This window comes from Notamacropus eugenii, chromosome 5 (genome assembly GCF_028372415.1).
Source record: "Notamacropus eugenii isolate mMacEug1 chromosome 5, mMacEug1.pri_v2, whole genome shotgun sequence".
Classification (NCBI taxonomy): domain Eukaryota; kingdom Metazoa; phylum Chordata; class Mammalia; order Diprotodontia; family Macropodidae; genus Notamacropus; species Notamacropus eugenii.
Window position 1 is genome coordinate 180972670 of NC_092876.1, and position 17234 is coordinate 180989903.

At 41.5% G+C, this 17234-nt stretch overlaps 1 protein-coding gene and 1 long non-coding RNA gene across 3 annotated transcripts in view; one reads left to right on the plus strand and one right to left on the minus strand.

Annotated features, from left to right (window-relative positions):
• The window catches only part of LOC140505531 (uncharacterized), a 56777-nt gene extending 43110 nt beyond the window's left edge, over positions 1 to 13667 (minus strand). The window contains exons 1-2 of the long non-coding RNA XR_011967547.1: positions 13572 to 13667; positions 7958 to 8043 (exon numbers count right to left, since the gene is read on the minus strand). This is a non-coding gene — a long non-coding RNA (uncharacterized lncRNA). The remainder of the gene's footprint in view (positions 1 to 7957; positions 8044 to 13571) is intronic.
• The window catches only part of NTM (neurotrimin), a 1288851-nt gene that overhangs the window by 115403 nt on the left and 1156214 nt on the right, over positions 1 to 17234 (plus strand). The gene's annotated exons all lie outside the window — the stretch shown is intronic.

Consider the following 17234-nt stretch of genomic DNA (forward strand, 5'->3'; position numbering starts at 1 on the left):
TTTAGCTCACCTAGGCCAACCCCTCATCTTGGAAATGAGGAAAATGAGGCCTGGCAAGACTAAGTGGCTTGTCTGGTGTCATAGTGGTAGTAACCAGTGGAGTTAAGATTCAAACCCAGGTCCTCTGATTCCAAATCAGAATTTCTTTCCATTGCAACATGATGCAAGCATGAAAATATTTAGAGAATATTTTATTAATATCACAATATTAATAATATCATTGAGTAAATTAGTCAGTATTTATTGAGCACAACTCTGTGCCTACTATATATTGGCATCATTTATGGGTATTGAAGTGTATAACAATAGTTCTTGCCTTCCAGGAGCTAATAGAGAAAAAGTGAATACCCCTGAAACAATTAAAAAACAAGTTAGTGCTAAACGATATCCTTGTGGTTTGTCCTTTGTTCTCAGAGGACTATGACATCAGGAAGGTGAAGTCATGTTAAATATTGAATTGGATTGGAATGAGGCAGGGCTGTCCAAGGTCACCAGCCTCACTTTGTTCTCCAGAGCCATCTGGATCCAGTGGCCAGATAACCATCAGGATGACTGCCCAGGATGCAGTGGTCTTTCCCAGTTCTCAATTTGATTGAGGCAACACCCATTCAGTACTTAGGCCTGTTTAAGAAGTGAGCCAAATGATGACCCATTTAATAATAATAATAAAAAAATCAAAGTGGGAAGGTAAGACCTTCAGGGTTACTGGCCAAAAGAGAAACAATTTTATTTGCATTAATTTTAAACAGTATTTTATTGACTCCCTAAAGGAAAGAGCTCTCCAATAATGGTCTGCCTCAAGGCATAGTGTTCTTGCCATTACCAGATAGAGATCTGGGATATTGTAGTGAGAATATGCCTGTTAGATAAGGGTGGAACTAGGTGATTGCCAAAGTCCTTGGTTAGTGTGCAATCCATGATTCTAGAAATTAAAAGAAGGGTGGGTGAAAAGTGTTTAAGAAGTATTCCAGAAGTCTGTGGGACTTGAGCTAGGCCCCCATGGGTAGATATAATTAGGCTAAAGGAGTGGCAAGAGGGGCAGACATCAAAGGAAGAATGAGAGGATTACATTTGCTTTTAATGCAATTCTTTTGTTACCTTTCAAGAGTCATACTTGGAACAGAACTACTCCGTATCCCCTTCTCTACTGTCATCGTGTAGTAAAAAAATTCCAACCAAACTATGACTTCTCCCCAAAGCAAATATGTGAGCCAACTCCTCTACTTTTCCCGCTCAGGTACTCCATCTAAAGCCTCTCAGTGGGAAAGGGTCATTTATTTGCACTGGGAAACAGGCCCATGTGAATAGCTTTAAAGGTTAAAATCCCCAAATATATCAAATTCATCAGTACCTCCTACTTGTTTGTTACTGCTGCTTCTTTCACCATCTTCCCCCACCTCCTCCATCTCCATCAATATCTGGAAAATGATGGGATCCCAATCTCCTTAAATCCTGCTCCCCACTTTGTCATATATCCACAAACAATATATTTCACTGTACTTCATCACGCAGTCATGAATCTTAAAACATCTATTCATTCATTCATTTATTTATTTATCCATTCAACAAACATCTATCAAATCCTTTTATTGAACAGAGAGCACTGTGCTATGTGGTGGTAAAGATGCAAGTTTACCTAAGATATGGTCCTTGCCCTAATACATCTTACAGTCTAGTAGGGATGCAAGAAAACAACACAGAGAACTATATTATATTATGTGAACTACCTTCCAGAGGTCCAAAACAAAAGATTAAGTAAAGGCTAAGGGGAAAGGTATTGCTAACCTTGAAAACGTGGACATGCATAATACTCTATTTGCATCTTCTAGAAGACTTAGAACTGTCCAACTTTCAGGACCTGGAAAACTGGTCCACACATTCACTGTCTTCTTCCTCCTCTTCCTTCTCATCCTCCTTGTCCTTCTACTCTCTATTCTCCTCTCTCTCTCTCTCTCTCTCTCTCTCTCTCTCTCTCTCTCTCTTTGTTTGTCTCTCTCTCTCTCTCTCTCTCACACACACACACACACACACACACACACACACATACACACACGCACATACATACACACACGGCCTATCTTTGGACCCTTGCTTCCCTGTTACTGCAGCTGCCTGTGTGAAATCTGTGCTGGGGGCATCAGCCTGATACCTAGCTCCATTCCAAAACTGATCTGAAATCCATGGACTGGCAGAGCCAGCCTGCATACTAATGGGGCAGTGGCTCTCAAAGAACCAAGCCTGGGGAGGCAAGAGGATGGATCCAGGCAGCAGCTTCTGGCTCCCTGAGATTGATTTATCACCAGGTTTCTGATGAATGTGTGAGAAACTCGGCTGGTGATAAAACAGCAGGCCCATAATTAAAGTAACAGCTCTTGTTTTTTAAATGCTGTTTACATGGGGCTCCAGCTTTCTGGGCAATTTCCCTCCTTTCCCACTTTTGGACAAAGTGTTTCTCTCCCTCTTGTGACTGCTGATTAAAGCTGCTACATGTCCCCCTGGGAGGACAGCCTCAACTGAGAGGCAGGAAAAAGGAGAAGTGAAGGATAATACATTGAGAAACTGGTCCCGTATTTGTTTGCTTGTTTTAAATGAAAGTGTAAGAGAGGGAGTGTTTTAAAAAAAAAAATCTTTAGGATCCTCTGAGATGCCCTTTGGAGCCCCAAAGAAACTGTTCTAGTAACTTGTTAAATGGGACAACCATCTCCTTTCCCCCAATTCTTCATGAAGCAACAATTTTAAAAGGGGTTGGAATGGGTAGGAGAAGCAGCACAATCATTCATCACTAAACTCGGTCTTTCTGCCAGCAGTCTGCAGCCTGAGTAGTATATTTCACTGGTTATAAATTAACAGAAGCCCCACAACAGATTTTGCCTGCTCCCACTCCTTCTCTCACTCTCTCTCTCTGTTTCTGTCTCCTCATGCCTCACTTCTTCCCCCTCATCCTGCTTAATGTCCTGCAGACATGAGGCACTGTAACCGACCACGAGGCACGCAAAGCAGAGATGTTCTTTGGTGTAGTCTTGGGAGGCACCAATGCCCTCTGCAGGGCTAGATTGCCCTTCTCCCTGATGAGAACCACAGTTTGTAGGAAACTCTAGCAGAGTTTCATCTGTCAATGTCCAGTGAGGACAACAAGAGGTCAAGGCTAACAACTAGCAATGCTCAAAAAGTTGGCCATAAGGTTTGGATGACTTTTCTGAACATTCCAGATCCCTGAAGCATGTCAGATTGAACTGAAGACTAGGCTCCTACTTTCAACTCCTATCCTGGCTGAAATTAAGAGGCATTGAAATGCATACATTAGGAAAACATACACAAACACATACACTCTTATTTATGTGGAAAAGACAGAAAAAGTGCTTAGTAAGTGCCTACTATGTGCTAGGCCCTGTGCAAAGGCACTTTACAAAAAGTATCTCATTTAACAATAGTAAGAAATATGATAGAGTATGATATAGTATGACATGGCATGATGTAATATAACACCACATAACATGGCATGACAATAACATAATATAACATAACATAATATGTAAACTCCAAAATCATCATGTCTAGCATTTTTATAATGCCTACTATATGTCAAGGTGGCACAGTGCATAGAGCACCAAGCCTGGACTTAACAGGACCTTAGTTCAGATCCAATCTCAGATACTTACTAGCTAGCTATCTAACCCTGGAAAAGTCACTTAATCCTGTTTACCTGTTTCCTCATTTGCAAAATGAGCTGGAGAAGGAAATGGCAAGGCACTCCAGTATCTCTGCCAAGAAAACCCCAATGGGGTCACGACTATTGGGGACATGACTATTGACTAAACAACAACTATACTGAGCATTGTACAAATGTTATACCATTTTATCCTCACAATAACCCTGGCAGGTAGGTGCTATTATCATCCCCATTGAGTTGTGTAGCAGGAACCTACAATCTCAGTTGAAAAAACTGCAGCAAATAGAAATTAAGTGACTTGCTCAGGGTCACATAGCTAGCTAGAAAGTGTCTGAGACCAGATTTGAACTCAGATCTTGCTGACTCTCTTCCTTCCTATTCCATCACCTTGGGCAAGTCACTTAGACCACCCTCCCTAGACCTCAATGTCTCCATCTGGAAAATGAAGGGATGGGACTACATGACTTTTAATGATTCTTCCAGATCTACATCTGTGATCCTATGAAGGCAGAGCAAGGATATAGACAACCCCAAATAGCAGATAACACAAAATACAAAAATATCTGGCTTTGAGATTCATTATGCGACTTTTCTTGCAGGGACTTTGTCTTTCTAATTATATTTTGCTTAGGCTGATAAGTGAATTTGCTTTCCTTGAGTACATAGCTGCTGAGTGGTGAAGGGGTGAGAGAGCGCAAGAGCAGTATGGGTACTTGCTAGGGGTGGGGGGAGGTGAAGAAGGTGGAGAGGAAGCTGCTCTGGAGGTTGTCCAAAAACTTAATCATCTACTGAGTCCTCACTTCTCTGGGACTGTCATTCCCAGTTCTCAGCTGAACCATGATGGCCTCTTTCTCTGAATTTCAGTGGGGTGGTGGGAAATGGTATTCTGAGAGGACTGAAGGCTGAGAAAAGCTGATAAGTTGTGTCTGGTGAGCATTTGCTCTGAAGTAAGAGCATCAGGAAACCCAGAACCTGAGTAGTGTGCAAATGCATCAGGAAATAAGGAAGCCCCCAGACAGAAGCTCAGGGGATACACACGCGATCGCCTTGTCTGGAACCATTAAAATCCCTGTAACATGTATAACTGTGTCCCTGAGCCCTTGAGGTCTGAAGCCTTGGGAGCTATATGCCAATCCTAGGCTTTCTGTGCTGGGATTTCTCAGCAAGTGGGGCACAGACTCTGATTGAGAGTCAATAAAATATTGAATTCCACAGTGAACACTGTCTGTCTCTGGCTTTCCCAGAATCCTGACCTATGCTATCATTAGCACACACAGAACCAGGAACTGAGGCCCTCCTATGATCATATTAGAGCAGCTCAGGTAGTGGGTTTCTGCAGAGTTAGGGAATGGGGAGTCGTAGCTAGAATGGTGAAGCTAGTAGCTAGAAAGACCCTGTTGCCCCCACATTGGTGGCCATGATATGAGGAAACAGATATCCTCATAGTGCCTTTCTAACAATCAATGACCACAATACCCTCATCACCTGGAATGGAGAAGGTTCTTGGAGCTACCCTTCAGAATACAGGATGTCATCCACTGGTGGGTGAGAATGGGAGGGTTCAAATGGAGAGGATGGAACCATCAGGACCATGACAGCTTTTGCCCTTAGTACTTCCCCGGGCAGGATCCCACACTAAGGTAGCAGGTGTGAAGTTTCCCCTCCAAAAAATATCCCTGATATTCCAGATGCCTGCTCAGTGTGGTTTCCTCTCCCTGAGAGCTAAGAATTATACCCATGAAAGGCAGCAGCATGGAGGAGAGAAGTCAGGCAAGGAGGGGAGAGGAAAGAGAGCAGAATGAGGAGGAAAAAGGAGAGAAGAAAAAGGGAAGCAAAAATAGATGGGAATGAAGGAACGGATAGAGCATTGGAGAATTGAGATACTGGAGGAAATTTCATAGATGGGCAAGTTAGTTTCTGGCTCCTGATCCTATCTGTCACAATAACTACCTCTTTTATAAGGACTTTAAAAAGTCTGCCTCAGTTTCTCTGCTTGAGGAGAGCAATGACCTTTATCTGATTCTATGGAACCTTATGCTGCATAATTAGCCAATGCCTACAATGTTCTTTCATTGAGAAAAGTTCCATTTAAATTTCCGGAATTTATGAAAGGTTTGTGAATGTCTAGTTGTTTACATCTTTACGGATTCTCTCCACAAAGAGGTAGGTGACTATCCCTAGTTGCTTGGCATCTCTTCAGCTGGTAATATTACAATGCCTACCTAATATGTTTTAGAAAGGAGATCTCATTCAAACTAAAACAAAGAAAAAATGATTTCTTCTCTCCTGTTTTATTTCTCTAGTGTTGGGAACATACAGAATCATTCTCTCTGTGTGCTACATGCTCTAATACTCAGAAAATTCAGTCTCCACCTGACTCTGAGAACAGAGTCACCGTGGACATTCTGTGTCCTCCTTTCTCTCCTCCCTCCCCACTCCCACCCCCATCCTTCTATGTCTCAAGTTCCTCTCCTGCAGGGACATTGAAGAAATGCTTCTGTGGATTGTGAGTAATGAAGGAAAAAATACGAAAACCCTCTTTGGTGCTTAGGGAGAGAGAGGGATGGAGGGCAAGAGGGAGCAATAGTGATTTAAGAGGAGGAGACCAGGGGAAAACAGTGGGAATGTTGAAAGAGAGGAGGAGAGAGCAGAGACAGAAAAAGAATAAATAGAAAGGGTTCAGGAAAGAAATGAAAGAGACGTTGAGTGTGGCATAGATCATGGAATTAAAGAATTGGAAAAGTTCTCAGGGACCATGTGGTCCAACTTCTACCTGCCATTTCCTCATCCTTATTTCACAGAGTGAGGACAAGTGGCACTGGAGTTATGAGAGATTGCCTGGGGTTTCATCAAGCTCCCACTTCTAGCATTGCCAGGATCCTAACTCCCAGCAGTATGGTTTCTAGTCCCTGGTTTCATATGCTATTACACTGCCCTCTGCTCTCCATCTCTTCATCAATGAAGGGATTGTTTTTACAGAATCTAAAAACCTACCCTTTATCCCCTGACTTCAGAAAGAGGTTCTCCTCTCTCTTATGGCAGATTTTCCTGGCTTCTCTGTAACAGACTTTCTCTTTGACTAGGACCCAGAATCTCCTTAAATAAAACACCTTCATTCTTTCTCATTAGTCTACCTTACATCCACAGAGCACCAGATCTGGCAAACAAGTATATTGCAGTCTTTTTCTTCTGATTCCAAACTTGAGCAGGCCTCGTTCAGATGGTGTGGAAAGGTAACATGTCGTCAGTAGTCCACAATGGACAATAATCTCTTGCTAACTAAGCCATCTAAATCATTCCTGCAGGTTGAATCCATAAAGAAAGGTGGGAATGGAGGTGCTTCTCAATTTGCTTGACAAGGAAGGTGCATTCATTTCAAGCTTCCAAGATGCAGCACACATTACATTGGCTGACTCCTGTCCAATAGGCACCCTTATCCTGTCCCATCGCCAGCCTGCTCATGTACAATCTGATTGATTGACTGCCTGATGCTGACAGCTTAATGAGCGATTACACCACACATGCTGGAACCCAAAGCTGAGTAATGGATTGATTGACATGCCCAGGATCTGACTTGATCCACCACCATCCTTGTGGATAATGTTAATGGCTGGGGAATTAAAATGTATCTTCTTGACTAATGAATGCAGCTTGTTGCTCACATTCACATATGCCTACCACATCTTGGGAAGCCAGCAAGCAGTCACAATTTCTAAATTATTTATCAGATCCCTATCCTCCACCCCAAAAGAGAGTTTTCATAAGCATTTATTTATTTATTACATGGACCAATATGTAGAGTAATTGCTTGGCTTTTGCGACTTCTTTTTCCTATGAATTTTCCCCCATTCAATAGCAGGGGGTGGGGGAAAGAAAGAAAATACCATGTCAATGTCATTTGAATCATAATAGCTACAAATTCACTCCCCTGAATAAATAGAGAACCTTATTTATCAAACACAGACAAGATGTCTGTCGAGTTGTTAACAGAGGGAGAGAGATTTGAGTAGGCAGAAGCAATTGCAAAAGTTTGCATATCTACAAAGCTCTCCAGGGAGGAGCAGCCAGCTCCCCCCAGGCCCTGAGAACCTTGAAGTTGCAGCTTCTGTTAAGAGACTTGATTGGCTAGGGGAACTTGGCCTGTCAGAATTGATCAAGAGATAAAACACAGAAACTAGAGGAGGGGGATAAGGAGGCCGCAGTGCTGGGGGCCTGCATCTCATTAGGAGGAGCCAATGACAGTGTTCTTTCGCTTCTCCTCCCCTCCCCACCTCCAGTTCCTAGTACCTTGTAGACTCTCCTTACAGATGAGATACCAGGAGGGGTACAGAGAGCCCAGGGAAGTCTTCTGTTCAGTTCACACTTGGAGGGGTCTAGGAAAACAGAAGGAAAAGCCTTTAGGCCAAACTATTTTCTAAAAATGTTTCAATCTTTCATTTTGTGGTTCTAACATTCTGTCATTTTTGTCTTGGCCTTTTCTCAGTTGGAAGGGTCTAAGGGCTACTGCTGAACCCACTCCTAAACAAATCCCCCTGAATATCTCTGGTCTCCTCTCTTCTCCCATACCTAAGATCTCAGTCCTATTGTCTGCTGCCAGAGAGTATTACCTTACAATGAGAAAACTTTGTAGTCTTTTATACTGAGAATAGAATTGGGGGTGGGAGGAGATAAAACTACTTCAGAGGACTGGAGATACCTCCAAATTGCTGGTTTTTTCCCCTATCATAGATCACAGAACTGGAACAAAGAGGGGCATTGGATAATTTAGTCTAGACCTCTCATTTTACGGAAGAGGAAACTGAGACCCAGAGAGTTACCCAAGGTCACTTGATTAATTAATGACATGGCTGGGATGAGAATGGAGGTTTCTTTTCTTGAAGTCTGAGAATCTTTCTATTAGATAAGGCTGCCCCCCACCCCCAGAGCTATTCCACACTCAAATAATAGACCAGATTCTATCTTCTTCTAAACCTCCCTAGCGGTATTTTACAGGCTCATCTTTCTCTAACACTTCTCTTTCTCTAACTTGGGAGCAATTAATCCTCTCTCCTTAAGACCCCCAAACTAGCCTGTACTGCAACTATCCTGAAAGCTGAAGATTCCCCAGGAGAGAAGGAGGAAAGTGTAATAACCCAAAGCAACAACAAGGCTTGGAAAATTCAAAGCCTGGCCAATGAGAGAGAATAAAACTCTCACCATGAGGTTCACCCCAGCATATCTGCTTCATGGGCTGTCATTTGTAAAATCACATTTCCACCTGCAGAACATTCTTCCCAGCTGACAGTCATGAGTTCAGAGGTCAAATGATAAAAGAAACCTTGACTCCTCATTTGCATTCTGCCAGGTTACAAAGGATCCTTGGGGAGAGGGAAAGGGGAGAGATCCAGGAGTTTAAAGGGGAAACTGTGCGATGCTCTTAGAGCCTTTGTGATGAACCAAGTACCATCTTAGAAGTGGAACAGAGAGGTAACTTGCCTATTAACTCTTCTATTTTCTGACTGGCTATAGCACTTAATCCTTGTATTTGGGCACGGAACCATCTAGTGTCCTGGAGTATTCTAGTGTATAGATTCAAAGAATGTTAGCATTGGAAACACCTTATAGACTATTTAGCCCAACACTTTCATTTTGCAGATGAGAAAACTGGGACCTAGAGCAGTAAAATGACTTACTTTTGGTCACATAGCTAATTATTGGTAGAGTTGGGACCTTAGCGAAGGTATCTTCTAGAAGTGGGAGGGATGTCAGAAGTCACGTTGTTCATGAGTTGTCTGGGTAATGGTTTGATTGAGACTGCCAAAGATCTGACTTGCAGATTTTTTACAGATCTGACGCCCCCATTTTACAGATGAGGGAAGTAACCTTACTAAGTTACTAAGTAACTACACTAAGGTAAAGGAACTTGCATGAGGTTACGAGTAGTAAGTACCCAAGACTGATCTTCGAATTCCAGAACTAGGCTTATTTCCACTGAACCATCTTTTCTTTCTACCAGAGGACCTCCTTTTGGATTCCTGTACTCTTTTGCTTCTGGTAAACCTTGCCACGATGCCTATTCACAACTTAATACGAAAGGAGAAAAATTCTAAAATTTGCCATGCATGTGCACATTTGCATATTTTATTGCTCAATACAATGAAATAGGGAGATTAATTTTTCATAAATAAAATTATTTGATTTATAACAACTTTCTTCCTCATAAACACTACTACTTTTGTAATGTTATGAGATGGTAATTTAATTATTTTCCAAATATTTCTCATCCTCCTTCCAAAGGTACATGTAACCCAGGTTGGAAACTCCTGCCTTATACTATGCATGTATGTGTACCATTTCTCCCTAGTGGAACAATAAACTCTGATAATCAGGTCAACAAGCATTTATTAAATTCTTACTATGTGCCTGGCTGTGGTAAGTACTAGGCATGCAAAGAAATGTAAAAAAAAAACCCAACCAAACAAAAAACAATCCTTTCCTTCAAGCAACTCATAATCTTATTGGGGAGATAATATGTAAACTATGTGAAAACATGAAATAGATAACAAGATAAATACATGTGTATTTATATGATCCTATGTTGCATTCCTTTGTATCTTCACAGTCCTGAGCACAGTGTTGAGTAATGAACAGACACTCAGTCCTTGTGGAACTGGAGTTCAATAGACTGGCCCCTTCCATCATTACTTTTATGTGTTGATGGTAGAGAAAGGAACCAGTGGCACAAATAACACAACATAAATGAGTAATTCAAAAACCATTTTGATTAGGCAGGTGAATCCAATTTGATTTGTAGCAAATTAACTTTCCTAATATTATTTTGTTTAGGCTGCTGTTACAATGAGTTAGTTCTCTGAGTACCTACTAACAGGTGGGAAGAGAAGGAAGTGCAGAAACATGTTACAAGGGCAGAATTGTAGATAAAGAATCATCATCAATTTCCTGGGTAACTCCCTGCACTTTGGGCACAAATGAGAGGAGCTATAAGGTGACTTATTCCTGGAACTCATGGTTTGAGAACGGGTGAGCTGTATGAGCTAGAGTGAGTTACTTAACTTATCTGAACCTCAAGTTTCTGCGTTTACAAAACTGTTATTTTCATCACCTTTCTCATAGAATTGTAATGAGGACAAGTGAGAACAGAAGTATACAAACTATTGTTACTATTCTAGCTTTGATTGATTGATCCAATTCTCAGCACAGTGCCTGGCACATAGTAGGCTTTTAATAAATCTTTACTGATTGATTGATTTACTCTACAGAGCCAGGTTTATGATTAAGACTTCACCACCAATAATCCACAAAATACATAATCCACCATCTTTGAAGAGATGAATATAAAGGGAATACACATTGGTCAATCAGGGCTTTAACCACGTGGAATTCCAACCAACTTCAGAAAATCCTAGTGTTTTAATTAAGTTAGAAAAATAGACAGCATCTGAGTACCTGAACATCTCTCTTTCCCTGCCTCCCTGTTGGGATGCATTGTATTATAAATAACAATAAGCTGCCCCAGTCAAAGGATGTAATTGAATCTCTTCTTTCTGCTGACATAAGCGGAGCTCCCTTGAATGAGTTACAACGTGTATATTTAATTTGGAGACATGTAGAGAAAGTCAACCATGCTTTCTGAAATTACACTTGGGTGTGCCCAGCCTGGTGTTGGTACCCTCTCTAGTCACTGGGCATAATTCTGATTAGCCTAGGGGAATGTCCTCAGAAATGGAGGGAAGGCTAAAGAAGAAAGAGTGGGAAACAGAAAGGAAGAAACAAGTTGGGGAGGGCAGTATGGAGAAAGAAGTGGGAGGTATGTGCAGAGCAGAAACATATTCCTTAGAGTTTTAATTGGGTTTTCCTATAAACTGCCCTGCTTAAGAGAAAAGATGAGAGGAGAAAAGAAAAAAGAATAACCATATAGATTTAGGGACCAGAGATGGGAGGGGTATCATTGACTAAGTATCCTGAAGAGCAGGAAACAGGGAAACAGACAAAAGACTCAAAAAGGACTTTAAGTAGCATGAAACACTCCCTCAACTCAGTGTTTAAAAATAAAATCAAGGGGTGAACGAAGAGAAACTGAGACATCCAGGTAAAATTGCCAGAGCTGGGAAGGAGGCAAGAGTAGGTTCACTGGTGGGGGGATGAGAGGATGGAGAGGGGCAAAGCACCTAGGTGGTACAATGGATAGGGCATCAGTCCCTTTAGTCAGGAGGACCTGAGTTCAAATCTGGCCTCAGACACTAGCTGTGTGACCCTGGCCAAGTTGCTTTACCCCATTTCTTTTCCCTGCAAAAAAAGGGTAGGTTAAATGAGCCTCGAGCTCAGGCTGTAGTTTTTCAGTGAAGGAGAAGCCATCTGGTAGCTTCCTATTTTAGAAGTTGTTATGAATTAGGTATCAAGCTCAATTTATACTTGACTGGAGTACAAGTGACGACATTGCCCCCTCTAAATTTCAGCCCAGTGGGGGTCAGGTCTTGTCCCCTAACCCTAGTTACAGCTCTGATGGGTGGGATTTCTATGTTCCACTAACTTTGTGGGAGTGCTGTAGCAACAGAAAAAAAAAAAGCTTCATTATACCTAAGTGAAATGGTATGTCTATGAAAGCTTTGTGATAGTGTTATGACCTGCTAACTCATACATTCATCTATACCACACATCCCAAACGTTTACAGTTCAGGTGATGGAGAGGCTGCCCACACAAATCATAAGAAAGGCCAGATAAGTCTTTCCTCCAGTTCCCTGGTTACTTCACCATCTCCTCACCCTCCAGCATAGCCCCTACCAAATCAACAAATCGATCATTTATTGACTGAGTCCCTACCATATGTAAGATAGGGTGCTAGGTGGCAAGAACACCATCCTTGCACCTATCATACATTTCTTGGCCGCATCCTGAGTACAAAGCTGCCAAATGCAGCAACCCCTTCCCCCACCTGCCCAAAGCTGAGACCAGCATAGCATGGCTTCCCCTCACTTTTATTCTACTTTGCCAGTAGGCAGATGAGAGCAGCAAGGCTATAACCCATCACATCTCACCACCCGCCACTGCAGAGACACAGGCGGAAAGGAGCACCTTGGGCTGTGATACAGCAATACTGCGTGTGCCAGAAAAACCAAGTGTGTGTTTTGACAGCTGCTCCCCTGAATGGCTGCTAATGTAATCCACGGGTGAAAGCTCCCAGTGGATAAGTGGATGACGGTGTTATCACCAGCCAGAGAGGGCTTTTTTTTTTTTTTTTTTTTTGTCTTTCAAGGGGCACAAAGCTTCATGTGTTTCTGGTAATAATTTTCTTTGTTCCCCTATAGGAATGCATCACTCCCCCCTTTTTTTCTATTCTCATTGCCACTATCCTCATGGAAGCCCTCATTAACCTTCTCTCAGAGCTATTCTAACTGGATCTCCTTGCCTCTAGGCTCTTAATTGATATTACTGAAGCACCAGGCTGACCCTGTCACTCTTTTTCTCAAAAAAGTTCAGTAGCTCCCGATTGCTTCTAAAATAAATTAGAAATTCATCTATCCTTTCAAGTCTTTCGCAATCTGGCACCAATCTATCTGGCTAGGCTAATTTCACATCACCCTTCCTGGTGTGCAGTAGTTTCTGTACCATCCAAACTTGCTACTTTCTGCTCCCTAAATATCCATTCCATTTCTAGCCTCCTTGCCTTTGTCCCTGACTTGCTCTGCCTTCTCTCTTCTTCTTACCTCTTAGAATCCCTAGTACCGTTCCAGGCATGGCTCAAATGCCACCTTCTAAACAAAGTCCTTTATGATCTCTTGAGTTTTTAAGCACTATGTTCTCCCTGGAATTACTTTGGGTTTACTTATAAACAGCAAAGTGGCACAGTGTGCTGGTCCTAGAGTCAGGAAACTGAGGTCAAATGTGATCTCAGACACTTACCAACAGTGGGATGGTGGGCAAGTCACTTAGCCTCCATCTGCAAAGGAGGAAAAGGCATCTACTTCTCAGGCTTGCTGTGAGGATGAAATGAGATAATATTTGTTAAGCACTTTACAAACCTTCAAACTCTATATAAAGGCTAATTACAATTGTTGACCAATCTGTGTTCTGTATTTCCTCATCTGAGCACATATTTTTCCCAGTAAACTTTTACTCCCACAGGAATTGTTTGGATTTTTTTTTTAATCCTCATCTCCCAGCATGATTTCTGGCACACAGTGGGTGCTTTAGTAAATCATTGTTGAATTAAATGTTGTCTTAAATCCATCCTACATATCTTTTCTAGGGTCAAACTTAAAAATAAAGCAAAAACAGAAACTTTTTTCTAACGTCACTACCTGATTCAAAAATCTTTCCTTGACTCTACCCTGCTTATCAAGAAAAAGAAATCCATTCCAGGCAAGAACATGGAAAGGAGTGATGAAATAGCATTCCTGAGCAACAGCAAGATGACAGAGTATCTGGACCACGGAGTGCATGAAGGGAGGCAGAGGGCTGAAAGGGTAGGTTGAGGTCAAGTTTTAAAGGACTATAATGCCAAACAAAACAGTTTATATTTGTTCCTGGAAGTAATAGGAAGTCACTGGAATTTATTAAAAAATAGGAGTGATGTAGTTAGTTTGTGCTTTAGGAAAATCAGTTTGGTTGCTATACCAATGAGGAGGTTATTGAAGTGGTCCAGGAGAGGGGTAATAAAGTATAGGATCAGCTTTTGCTCTGTTTTGCTTAGAGAATCTTGGTTTTAGAGTTGGGAAGGACTTGAGAGACTGTTTAATCCAACAGTATAATTTTGAAGATGAAGAAATTGAGTCCCCAGAGAGGAGTGAGTTGCCCAAAGCCCCAAAGCAAGGCCCAAGGAATGCTAGAGATATAGAGTCCAATGCTGGGCATGCTTAAATAGTGCTCAGAATCTGGTAGATAATGGAACAGAGTAGGATTGGGAGCACAAATCCATATTGGGTACAACATGCCAGAGAATGGGGAAGATGAAAAAAGGAGAGGGATGATTCTTTGACTCTCTTGCATCCCCGCCTCTTTTCTAAACTTCCAGAAAGCATGGAACTAAGGTCTGAGGCATACAGCAATGCCTCACTTCAGTGCTATGAAAAAGAGGGTGCATTCTCACACAGGGGATAGGTCCCTTTGACCTAGCACCATGAGGAATACTGAGGGTAGTGGACCATAAGATTGGGAGCTGCCGCCGCTTGACATAAAATTGTTTCAAAGTCCACCATAGCTGTTTATGAGCATAAGGGATATCCAGAGGCAGACTTACATTGTGTGATCAAAAGGGTTTATGGGTGTTTGGGGCAAGACAGCTGCCCCAGTAAAGGATTTACCAGGGCAATAAAACCAAAGGAAAGGGCCTAAATATTGTCTCATGGCAATAGCTCTCTAAATATATGAGAGTCCTGGGGACAGACATTTCAGAGCAGTGTTCTCCCAGGCCCAAACAACCTTTCTTGCCAAGATACCAACTCTAATTCTATCCAGTTATTATATGTGGGCTTTCCTTGTATGTTGTTTCATGTTGTAGCAGGCCCTCAGTTTGTGTTGAGATTGACTATCCTTGCCATAGGAAGAGCCTCCCAGTTCTGGAAAATGCTTGAGGGCTATTGAGAGAGTCCAGAGTGGCTGTGCATAGATATAGAAGGGCTCAGAGATCCTTCCAATGGTAACAAAATAAGTTGTAATCACTTCTGTTGATCAAAAAACATGCATTCTTTAGTTAAAATAACTGGTTAAAATTTAAAGACACATATTCCCTCATTAGAATCTCACAATGACCTGATGATGTATTTCAGACATTAATACTGTTCTCATTTTACATATGAGGTAACTGAAGGTCGGAGTGGTTTGGACTTTGGTAATACAACTAATGGTGACATAGCTAATGAGTCAACAATACTTGTCCCAGAAAAGCTTATATTTTAATGGGGGAAACAACATGTTGAGGAATTTGAGGGAATTGAGGGGATTAGGACAGCAAATGGTAAATTGTGGGAACCAAGTGAACCACACTGACTCCATCTTGTGACTCAATCTGGAGCTAGCTCAGTTCCCTTTCTATTCCATGATGGGTCTAATCCAAATTCTGTCTTGTAAGAAAACTTCATTCAGTTGTGGAAATTGGGAGAAAACCTTATTTTGTTTGTTTGAACCTAGCCCTGGGTGCCTGAGAAGCTTCTTCTATCTGTTATTTAGAGGCCTCTAACCAAGGACCTGCGTTATGTTGACCAGAAACACAGTCAGATTCAAAGACTTCAAAGGCTTATACAAATTTTCTCAAAATTGTACATCTCAAGCAATTCATAGATCTTATCTGAAAACTGGCCCCATACCAATCAATCAATTATTGTTTCCATGTTCTTTTGATTGATTACACACCCTTGTGTGGAAGAATGGGATACCTTTTATTTTTTCTGCATTCAAGGAATTCTCTCCCCCTCCCACCTTAAAAAGTCCCTAACCTTTCATCCAATTAGAAATCAGATTACTTAAGGTTATATTGTTTCCTTTTCATTAATTGGCTTTATTTGATGAACTGTTTTCAATGGGTAAAAATCTGTCAGCCCTTGTATTCCAGGTCCAGGCCTAAGTGAGAATGTCTGATCCCAGTTAGTGGGATAATTGGCTGGCATAGCCTAATAAATAGAAATGCTAAGAAAATTGAACCTTCGTTTCCTATCATTTTGTCTTTCACCCACCATAATGCACAATATATACCTGCACACACGGGGGATATTTGCATACATATACACTGGAATGGATGAATAAAGTATTTATGAAGAACTTGCTATGTGCACAGCAATGTGTAAGTACTAGAGATACAAATAGAAAAGAACATCCTTGTTCTCAAGGAGCTCACATTCTAATGCAAGACATAAATCATAGAGAAGGTTTTGGATGCAAGTCAGATGGAATGGTCCCATTCATGAATATAGACACATGTGTATGTAGGAATTCATTACACATGTACATATATATTCATGTATACACTTTACATACCTGTATATGTGTGTATATGCATGTTTTGCTCACACACCATAAGTCTTATTTTACATTATTCCCCTTCACATGCTCTGTACCTTACCTGAAAAACCTTCTTGCTGTTCCTTTAGGGAGAAAAATCTCCTGTCCAAGTGTCTTAGCACAGGCTGTTCCCTATAAGTCGTATATATTCTTACTGTAGCTCTAATTCTTAGAGTTACTATCTACTTTTAAGGCTGATCTTAAGTGCTGTCTCCTACATACGAAGCTTCTTAGTGTCGCTACTTGCTCATTTCTTTAGTTTAGTCATTGTCAGTAGTGTGAAACTCTTTGTGACCTCATCTGGGGTTTTCTTGGCAAAGATACTGAAGTGGATTGTCATTTCCTCCTCCAGCTCATTTTTACAGATGAGGAAAATGAGGTAAACAGGGTCAAGTAATTTGCCCAGGGTCACACAGCCAATAAGTATCTGAGGCCAGATTTGAACTCAAGAAGATGGGTCTTCCTGACTCAAGTTCCAACACTTTATCCACTTTGGCAACTAGCTGTCTTCAGATTGCTCATATCTCCCTCCAAATTCTGCACAGTACTTTTTTGGGGGTTTATATTTAG